This window comes from Diadema antillarum, unplaced genomic scaffold (assembly GCF_040938485.1).
Source record: "Diadema antillarum isolate AM-2024a unplaced genomic scaffold, OU_Dant_1.0 scf00000090, whole genome shotgun sequence".
Classification (NCBI taxonomy): domain Eukaryota; kingdom Metazoa; phylum Echinodermata; class Echinoidea; order Diadematoida; family Diadematidae; genus Diadema; species Diadema antillarum.
The window spans coordinates 1,594,371-1,606,109 of record NW_027270979.1 but is presented as its reverse complement, the minus strand read 5'-3'; the positions used below and the strand labels follow the sequence as shown (position 1 = coordinate 1,606,109).

Here is an 11,739-nt window from a genome sequence, read left to right as displayed (position 1 = left end):
CAGGCAATATTAGTCTCGATAGATTGGATCCATTCTCAAAGGGTGACAACGATATTTTTCTTTCCTACGGCAGACTGTGGTATCAGACATTATATCAATATAGATCATAATCACTATAAATGTAAAAGTTACAAGGAGATAATGTCGTATCACACATCCCTCGATACATGAATCATGAGTTCAGTTCAGTTCAGTTCAAATTTATTTCATATTTCCACTTTCTCAATGAAATTTCAAAATGATTGACAGTAATACAACAAGCAAGAATACAAAATATATACAACCATGTCTTTTGATTGAAGATATAAAAAACATACTAAACAAAAATGTATATGGTCATATCATGATATGAAGGTGAGTCATGAACATTAGCAAAACTCCATGAAAAACTAATAGGCTAATCACAGGACTGATGAAATTTGTAAAAAAAAAAGTCCTTTGTTATATTATCTGTGACTGTGTCACGAATGATATGTTTTATCATATATATATATATATATATATATATATATATATATATATATTTTATATATATATATATATATACTCAGCAAAAAAAAGAAAGTAAACACTTTTTCAAGTTTATATTACTCATAGAATTTTTGGTGAAATATTAACGTATCGTATACCATATGAAAGGTAATTTAATTGGCTATCAACTTGATAAGTCACTAAAAAGGGAAACTTTACACATGAGTGAACACCTTTGTTTTTCTCTTCCAAGGCACAAAAGTGAAAATTGCAAAAATGATCAAGTTGTCATTCATGCGTAAATGCTCTTCCATGTAACAATAAGAACAAAAGACAAATTTGAGACAATAATGAACATGGATTCAGTTGCAAAAATATACCTATGATCTCTATAAATTCTTTAAAGCCCAAAAGATCAATAAAGGCTAAAAATAATGGAGGAAAATGAAGAATGTTCTGTCATATCCAAATTCACATGAAATTATATAGAGAATAAGCAACATTAACAAAAATGGTAGAATTTTGAATTGATTATTCAAATTAGGAAAATTGTAAATTACATTTGGTTCTTGAAATTGTCTTATGAATTCTTAAATTACTAAATTGAATGAATGAAATAAAGATATTCTGTTCATTTAATCATCTTCGTGCCCTTACTCCCTATGTCACTTGAAGTTTGAGTTCAGTAAAAATTCTTGATTTCCGCCCTGAAGTTTCCCACTTTTGTTTTGTTTGAGGTTGTAAAGAAATTTAGAGAATATAAACTTATTTTTGCCATTTCTTTGTGTCTCTCATTGTGTTAAACTGGTCTTTTGTTATTATTGTTGTCTTAATGGCATTTGCAAATGAAAGACAATATGTCAATTTTTGCAGTTTTTACTTTTGTGCTTTGGAGGATAAAAACAAATGTGTTCACTCATGCGTAAAGTTTCCTTTTATATTGACCTACTAGATTGATAGCCAATTAGATTACCTTTAATATGCTATAAAATATATTGATTTTCATTAAAATCTTCTATGAAAATTTTGAACTCGAAAAAGTGTTTACTTTCTTTTTTTGCTGAGTATATATATATATATATATATATATATATATATATATATGTATATATATACATATATATATATATATGTATATATATTCTCTACATACATAATATACATATATATATATATCCATATAAACAAGTCTACACAATAATTTCCCTTTTTTCAGTGGCCCGTTCGCACCAATATCATGAAATTTCCATCATTTTTGTAGCCCTCCCCCATAATGAAACACGAAAGAAATGAAAATCAAACATCAATCAAAACATTTAAATAATACCACTAACAATGATAATCATGTAAACAAAAAATGGCAGGTATGATAGGGGCAAATACCATGTTTATGACTAAGCTCAGTAAAATCTAGCATATCAAATATTTAATTGAGACATGAATATGATTTTCCGTCACTCCAAAGATTTTTTTGTGAAATTATCATATTCAGGATAGAGAATGCCCTCTTCTGTTATTGCATGGATGAAATTTGGTTTAAAGGAAACTTTTGTGATACGGTGGCATCAGGGTATCATGATTGAGTCGGTATTTTGTCGTTGAGAATCAAGGAGTACTTTATAGGTCTTTTTTTGTAAGTTTTTTTTTTCATTCAGCTGGTTTCACATTCATTTTGTGTAACACGCATTCCTGGTTTTGATTGATTGACTGTGTTCAAAATAAGTTGATTAAATAACTTGGCAACCGCATAAAATTCTCCTTCAAGTCCATTGAATACAAGGTGTTTCCTGTTTTCCTGTATTAATAAAAATATGCATAAGTACCAATAACATACGATCAATGCTGGGGCACGTCTCTCGAAGTATAAAAACTTGTGACGAGTGTGCCCTTGACATGAATGAATATGACATTCCATGATACGCAGTATCATTGTTTTATCAGTATGTTTTTTTTTTTTTTTTTGGGGGGGGGGGGGAGTTAAGGTCCGCATACTCTGTTCACGAGTGACTGCATTGGACGTGTGTGAAGTTATGCCGTGTTGGCGTTGTCTGTGTATATTTCACGTTACCCACCCTACGAGCTCTACTTTGTCATTCAATAGCATATGACTTCAACTTGTGCTTAGCGCCAGCTACGTTCAGGAGCAGTGCACTTTTTTTTTTTAATCTCTCCCAAACTCTCAACTGCTCTTCACGTTCATCATCATCAGGATGCGCTATTCCATTGATTTCTGCGAACAAATTGATTGACAAGAACAAAAACAAAACTCCTTTTGTCTGTATGGCGGTTTTAATCTTCCATACATTCGTATGAATTGGGTTGTAATGAAATCGTTTATTTTGATTTCAATAATCTTCACAAAGGCGGTAGACTGACTTGCGACCATTTTACAAGAGTAATTCTTTTTTCGTAAAAAAAAAAATCATTGCAATCATTTCTATTCATACATATTACTGGTCACTGGTTGTAGCGCCATATAAAACCCAGTAATTGTTACAATTCAAGCGATACAATCATCTACTGTACAAAAAAAAAAATTGTTTCAATTGAACAACAACAAATCATTACATATCTGTCTCCATCTTTGTTCTGTTAAAAGAAAAACAAAACAAAACAGTTCCAATGAAGGATGTAGTATGGACACGATCAGAATGAGACATGCTCAGAAATAATTGTTAAACCCCATACAAAAAAGACGACTTCAACAATGATATCTAAATGCCAGAAGATCCGCAACAAAAACAGGAAACAAGATTGTTGACAAAGGAAAAAGAAATCTGCATACACGTACTTTGCTCTGATAATTCGGTAAGATTCTTTTTTTTCCAAAATAGACAGAAAATAGAAAGTGTGTGGTATGACAGAAGTATATTTTTCTTCATCTAGTCCATCTCATGGTTGTCGCTAAGGTTTGCCACTAATTCCACTTTCACCAAGTTTTCCTCCAGGCTATTAGAGCCACCTACTCACTGATATCTGTCTCCTAAGGTATTCTTGAAGCCACCATAGCCATGTTGTGGTATGAGGTAACTTTCATTAAACCAACTAAAATTGCATGCATCAACAACACAATCGACTTTGGCCTCCAGTAAACCGTCTCTCATGTTTTTCAGGTATTCCGTCAGTCCTGTTTTGTTTGTTTGTTTTTTCTGCGAAATGCTAACCCGATGTTTCTAAATTTACCATGTAGGATAATATTGATGGGCCTAAGAGTAATGTCCGTAATTGTAATCCTTAAAGATTTCTTCAGGGGTTTCATGACATTTCTTGTCATTTTTATGTGCAAGGAAACTAAAAATTGATGGTCGTGTCACAATAGTGGCAATTCTGTAATTTCGAGTAAGTTATACATAAGGAACAGTTATACACGCATCTATTACAACCGTGGGATTTCCTCGTTTGGTTTTTAGCTCCACTGCGCACGTCGCATGCCTCAACGCACACGCATACTCGCGGTGAAGACAGGCCAGCTTACCTGTAGATATGACGGGGTACACAACTCTGCCCGTGCTTAATCGCTGTGTGGAAGTCAGCGCGAGCGGTGCCGACCAAACCCCGCGCATCAACACACTCCTCGCGTACTGTTGAAATCATTCAAATCGATTTGTGTACTTTGCTTTGCTCCAGAAACACTCCTTCCGTCGATTCATATCTTTTATCGAAGCGATTCATGGTCTGGAATAACATTTTAGAAACTGCGCTGATAGAGTGGCTTTGCTTGTCAGAAAGCGTGACTAATATTTCACTGGTTGTCGTCTGCTCCGCCGTGCTACATATCGCTGGCAACACAGCCGAGTGCGGAGTTTCGCTCGCTAACGCGCTCGGAGCAACTTCTGTATTTTTTGCGGTCAAACCTTTCAGCTCTCTTCAGTGTTCGCAGAATGTGTGTTCGTGCCAATACCTTTCGTCTTTTTTCGCAACCCACTGCAAACGTGATGTTTCGGCGACCACTTTCAGTCCCCTGGGAAATGCAGTGATCACTTGGACCTCAACGACTAGGACCTTATACGTGGATTATAACGAAAACAAGATCAAGTGACTAACGTCGCCATCATGCAGTTCAATCCCCAACGACACACTCCAGGAACCCTGGGTGGCCTCTTTATCGAGCCGCCAACCAACCTGACATCGACGTCGCTCCGAAGTCCGCGTCGACATCGCATTCACGATGGTGGACAATGCACGACTTCAGCCACACAGACCCTGGACTGGCCATTGGCTTATGACGAATTCGACGAGACCTTCGGTATGTCAGTTAAGGATATAGAAATTATCGACTCGGACGATAGCTCGTCGTCGGATTCGCCGGACAGCGAAGGGGCATTGACGTCAGCCGTCTCCGCGCTCGACGCGAAGACCCGCGTCTCAAGGCCGAAGACGCTGGACCTTCGTCGGGAAGTTCTGGTTTACCGGAGCGCTGCCCCGACCCTTCCTCGAGAACACCTGAAGCTGAGGTCGACTCGGAGCTTGGAACCCGCGACTACTACGTCCAACTCAGAGTCGGTGAAAAATAGCAGGACGGCCAAACACAAAGGGGGTCCTCAATCTGTCCGTTGTGCAAATGGTTCCAGTTCCCAACCAGTCCTCAATCAGACCTCAAACCTTGAAATCCAGTCTCCTAAGACCAAACAGAAATTGCGAGCAGTGCGCTCTCTCGATACTTCACTCCTCGTGAAGCAGTCCAGTAGCGATTCGGAGAGCTCCGTGAAGTCGCCCGATAGCTACAGCCCGTCTCCGACGACAAAGCGCAGGTTTCCGTACCTCCAGAAACTTGCAGCCACCATGCGTGTTGGGGGTCACCACCACAGCAACAGCAACAGTGGATCCACGGGTAGCACCCCGAGCCCTTCTAATGACAGTCCCAACGGTGGCGGGGGTGACGTTGCCGTGGTGTTCGACGACAGCCCCTTCCACTCCCACCCCACTGGCCACTCGAGACACCCCTCCTCTGATAGTCCAATCTCTCCTTCTTCTCCCTCAGTAATGCACCGGATGAAGTTGCCGGGCTCGCCCAGTCAGAAACTCAACCCCAAGAAGCTATGGCGAGGCAAGGGCCATCACCACCACCAGAACAAGCTGCAAGCCACTCCCGTTCTGGCCACCTCCTTCTGGACACCTGTGGTGAGTTTGACAATCTTTTCAAATCATTTCACCTTTTTTTTCGGTATAACGTATGAAGCATGTCAGGTTCACTCATAATTGCGTTTTGCTGTTTTGTCATTGTAATGTCTCATGACGAGATTACCCCCTCCCCTCCCCCGTAGTCAAGCAATATCAAGCTTATTTGCGCAGGAACATGAATTTTTGTTTGTTTGTTTGTCTGTCTGTCTGTCTGACTGTCTGTCTGTCTGTCTGTCTGTCTGTCTTCTTAGTTTCTAAGTGTAGCCTTTGAGTATTTTTTAACTACTCGTACCAACCACAGGGTATATCCGTTTTGCCCACATAAAAAGCATTGGCAAATAAACCTATTCGTGCATGCAGTGCTTCTAGTTTTATTTATTGTTGCGTCAATGGGAAAATAATCCAATTTCTGCGAGAAGGGAAGGGATTTCAAACACAGATATGGCTTCATTTTTTTTCCTTCACTTCCGCATGGTTACAGCGCTTCATATGTCGAAATGTCAGGATATGTGTTAGAGTTGACGTGGATGGATTGAGTGATAACAGTCAGAATGGCAGACGTTTTACTAAAACTGGACATAGAATGAGAAAGTTTTTGACATTTCACCTGTTGTCAAGAAGAGACTAATCAAAAATATATGTCGAATTGGTTGGGTTGTGACGTCATCGTTGCCCAAGACCTTAACACAAATATTCACCTGACTTTATTTTTGCGGTCAAATAAAAAATAAGAAACTGTAACCATCTCATCAATTCATTGAACTGTTGTATGAACGTATGATTAAGATCTCTTTTGAGGTTGAAGGGAGGCATATGGTTGCCAAATTATTTATGAAAATATGATTATTATTTTGACGTTTCTGTACAAACCAGGAACAAGGGAGTGAGGCAATATTGTCAGAGCGTCATATAATCAATACGCAATCTGTTATGGTTGAAACGGATGCATCATCGTTTCGTAAAACTTTTAACAAATAAAATCCAAAACATTCTTTCTTTCTTTTTTCAATATCTGAATATGCTGACATTTCAAGTGTTACATTATGGTAGCTATCACTCTATTTGCCAGAGTCAGTTCAAGTGTTACATTATGGTAGCTATCACTCTATTTGCCAGAGTCAGTTTTTATCATTAAGTGACATTTTCCTTTGATTCACTCACGAACAAAAAGATGCAAGTGATATCTTCATCATGGTAATGTAAGAATAGTTCCAAAAACACGCAAGTGAACACAGAGGCACACATACAGGTCAGACAAATTCAGGTTCTATTATCTCTATTGTAAATAATATTGCTTTATCTTCCCTGTTCCTTGTGTACACACAATATGTGCGTGTCTGTGTGAATGTAGATTAAATAGCCAAGAACCAAAGCACTCATATACCAGCAAAATGTATCTTTGAATAAGAAATTAAAACCCTCGAGGTCAGCCGCACGAAAATAAAATCACATCCGGATAAACTTCATATTACTTGATTTTATTCGAAGAATAGCTTCAGGCCTTGATACACTCTTTGGAACGAATCTTAAAGGCCGCGCGTTGTTATAGACAATCGAATGTGAAGATTGAAAAAAAAAAATCTTTGAAATGCTGACATTGCTTCGTGGAGTACACTGTTCTTGTCCACTGCTTCTGTTGCACATGGAGGGTGGACAAACACCTTTCAAACGTCTGTCTTTAATCGTTTAATTTCCAAGACTTATCAAAACTTTGATCAGGAGCCAGGTCATCGACCACTGGAAAGGTAACGTGAATTCTATGCTGTTAAAAAGACGCAATCATGCATGATCCCGTAATTGCCAAGACTTGCTTTTTATCGCTTGTCGCAAAACTAATCTGCCGATGTCAGTTGATACGGAGACCTATTGTGGGGTGCATAATGACAACGTTGGATTCATTCACCTCAGGGAAAATAACGCGATTTGTTTTCAGAGTTTTTACCGTATTACACGACATCAGCATCAGATTAGGTAGCAATAAAATGTTGGCTTCTCGTCCTTCTCATAATACAGTCCAATACATGAACACGCAATGCACGTATTAGCTTAGCTGGACGTTCATGAAGCCGCGAGCTACCTGACCCTTCTGTTGTCATCAGAACTTCCTTTTTAACCTCAATTTCGTGAATTTTGATCATCAAACCACGTCCACTCTGGAGAGATTCACGGAAGCTTTGTTTGATCGCGTTTTTCTTTAACCGAAAAAGAAGGGAAAAAACCTGTATTTCATCATGTTTCCATCACGCATTCAGAATAGCACGATTGAGGTGATGGACAGTATTTCGCAATTAAGTAGCACTGATTGTCAGTGACCTAGTTTTTTTCAAAGAAAATGCCATGATTTGTTTCCTACGTACAATGCATCGGTTTTGATTTAATGTACTTTTCCATAACAAGATCAGAGTCTATTCACGTGTAAGTTACAAGTCATTAATATCTCGTGTTTTTATAGAACCTCTATGTAATTATGCATCTCATCAAATATTCTTGCCATCACAGATTGTATCACACAGAAATTAGCTCAAAGAGTTCTATCCAACAAAAAAAAAAAAAACAACAAATATGGGTCTTCATTTTATTGCATTTGTACGAAGGTTTGAATTCGTTCAATTCGTAGAGGAGTGAAAAAAAAAACCACCCGAAGGCGTTAGTGCACTATACCATCATGAATTGATTCACGGACCTTCTGCTCGACAAATTGCAATTTTCTCCCAACCATCCCTTAAATGCAATCATTGAAGTGACAAAGTACGTGCTTTCGGAACAATTCTCACCCCTTTTGCGGACACATGGGGATACATACTCTGCATGGTTGATGTTGTTTCCGGTGGAGTTAGTTCTTTCTTTCTTTTTTTCTTTTGTTACCTCAAGCCACGATAGGGAGCGCAATTCGTAACTTTGCGAAACTGTGAAGGAAAAAGAGCTGATATTGATCACTTTTGATTCATTAGTTGTGATGTTTTACAATTTTGTAACCAGTCTACCCAAAAGTTGCACTCTGTTGCAAGCGCTCTTGGCTATTCACATCATTCGTATAGATTATAAGACTTTTCTTTCTTTCTTTCTTTCTTTCTTTCTTTCTTTCTTTCTTTCTTTCTTTCTTTCTTTCTTCTTCTCAGTAAGTATTCCACTCCGGGGAGTAGCATATGGAAAGAGAAAACTTGAATATCACTGCCTTGGCTAACCTTTTCCTCATTGAACGGCCGAGCAAAAGAAAAAAAAATCATATTTTGGAACGATCAAAAAGAACCAGGGTTATATTGCGTCTAACGTCCAAGTTTGATTGCTTCTCCGTTTTGCATACCGAGCGGGCATAGAAAAGATTGAAGAAATCGAGTTAGAGCGATTTCCATCAATTATAAACATGCTTACTTGACATTTGAATCGATTCGAATCGTAAACGAGTCCAATGCAACTGTCCAATGAACAGCTCCTCAGGAAATTGCTGGAAATGATAGGTATAGGAGTGCACTGGTACGTGAAAGATTTGTTCACCGACTCGGGATATATCCTTCGTACATTTTGACGCATGCGAAGCAAATAACACCGCCAGATGATTTAATAGCATTATTATGAAACTCTCCGTCCAAATAGATGCCATGAATTGGTGTTCCTAGCACGTAGCAACCGGATCGATGCAGTTGTCGCTACACCGGGTGGTAGCAACCTACGCGGTTTAACCCTTGTCCAACTGTATTAACTCCTGTCACGAATACGCCGTCTCCTTCGTAACTCAATTTTTTCACGCATAATGGAGCAGCAGGGGTATAAACTTCGCGCACATTTGAAACCTGTCACAGCGGAACTGTTTACCGGAAAAATCGAACGAAAAACAGAAATCTGGACTGTTTGTCTGTCTGGATGTTTGTCCAAAAAGGGCCAGAAAAAAAAAACAACAACAACCGAAGGAGACGACACAGTCTAGATGGGGAATGTAGGCTACTTGACAATGAATAAGATGGATTTAGGGTTCGAGACCCAACCAGCACGTCTGCTGATGCCTTTTAAAAACAACAGCAAGAACAACACTAAGTATGGGATGTTAATTTCATCAGCCTATTCAAACAATAGCATTCCTAGACTTAAATCGCTCTGAGAAAAATTTCACATTCATCGGTGAATTTAATGCACTCCGTCCAGACAGCGTTATCGTTTTACTTTGGATGGTAAGGTATACCGATTGTTGATATTGTGTAATCAGCATTGCTTAATGCGCGTGTTGCACCCTTAAGGGCTTTTTACACTTGTGAAATTTTGCTTAGCCCCGGACCAACGGTGGGGCTAAGGGGGGGCCTTAGCCCCACCGTTGGTACGGGATTATCCTTAGCCCACTTTCTGTTTACACTCGTTTTTGCCAAAGTGGGCTAGCCCCACCGATAGTACGGTACTATCTGGCCCTGCAAAATAGCAGGGGTTAGCACCGCAATTGCGGTGCCAAGCAAGTGAGTGTAAACAGAACGAAAAAATAATCCTGGGCTAAGCGACGGAGACAAAGTCCGACCTCACTGACCAATCAGAAACGAGGTAATCAAGTGCTGCCGGTGCGTGCGTGTACGTGTACAGTACACAGCGTAATTATGAATATCCATGTGGTTTGGAAAGTCCGGGGCTAAGAAATACGAGTGTAAAAAGGTCAGTTTTCTCCTTAGCCCCGGACAAGAGATAGTACGGGACTAATTGGCGAGTGTAAAAAGCTGAAAAAATTGGTACGGGACTAACGATAGTCCTGGGTCAGAGAAAGTCCGGGGTTAAGAAACACAAGTGTAAAAAGCCCTTTAGAGATTGTAGAGTGCACAAGTTGACCCCCTCCATTCGTACTAGCTTTAGTCGTAGTGTGAGGAAATGATATTTTAAAAGCTGCAAAATGGGGGAGAAACATATTTCCTGCTTCATTAGAGTTTCGAAATAAAAATCTCATCATTCTGATTTTCCAGCGAAGCGTACTCCTTTTCGGCTCATTGACAGTACTTCACACTGTCGAGCCCAACTGAGCATGGTATTACGTACCTGCGATCTCATCTCAAAATGTAATCTCTCACGTTTTACTACGTGTAAAAGTCCCTTTAATCCACTCAATTTCCACAGATTTCGATTACAGTATACATTTCACATCAAAATTGTACACAATCTTCAATTCAATTTAATTCAATTATACTATTTTCCATGAAACAAAAAGTAATACACACTGCAAACCGCACATTGCAACTTATGATTTTAGCAATTTGAAAAAAAAAGGAAAAGACAATCTTTTCAATTATGAAAATAATTCTTTTTAATCTATGAGCCCATTTTCTATATATCTTCATAAGAGAAATCAGAAAAGATAATTTGAATAGGTTTTTCTTTTATCTTAGATTGGACAAGTCCAGCAAAGACCGAAGTTAATATTCTAGGTGACTACACATTCGAAAGAAATGCTCTGATCATGAACGTTAACCGTCTTACTGTCTTATGTATGTGGAACAGAAGTTTAAAACCAACAAGAGCTACTTTCTTTGCGAGCAATAATCTTCGTGTACTGAAGGAGGCAGAATACCCTAGAGAAAAGAAGAAGAAGAAGAAGAAGAAGAAGAAGAAGAAGAAGAAGAAGAACCCCCACCCCAGAGAATGAAGATCTATGTTTGCTTTCTGAGATTTACTTATCTCTGCAGTTTTCTTTCTCCCCCTTTTTTGGGGTCCAAAGTGGAGATCTTTCCCTGTCCTTCATCTTCCTTCTTTCTCTCTAAAAAGTGTGTTCCTTTACCTTCCTTTAATTGCTAAGAAATGGAGTGGATTCTTTTATAAACTAGTTCACGCCGTGTTTGCGAGTCAAGAAGTCGAGGCACGGGAATAATTGATAAACATTTTGCATCTATGGGACTTGTTGCTCGGGGAATCTGTCTGGGGAATCGCCGCGCAGACATGGCTGATGCCAACAATCTATGAACAGTTATGATATCCAATACGTGCACGACTTTTAATAATCTGTCGAGCAAATTGGAGATGAATTCATGAAGTAATTTAATGCATATACCGACTCCTCGATTGGTAGGGCTAGCTGCGCAATTCTTTATAAACACAAACACCCACATATACCCATCGCACCCTCAGCAGCACACGCAATGTGCTTTATCATGATTTTCTACTGAGAAGTGACATTAAAGTGTA

The 11,739-nt window shown here is 38.9% G+C and overlaps 1 pseudogene; it reads left to right on the top strand.

Annotated features, from left to right (window-relative positions):
• The first annotated feature begins 5,191 nt into the window (after positions 1–5,191).
• LOC139718149 (uncharacterized) overlaps positions 5,192–11,739 on the top strand; it is a 156,231-nt pseudogene continuing 149,683 nt past the window's right edge.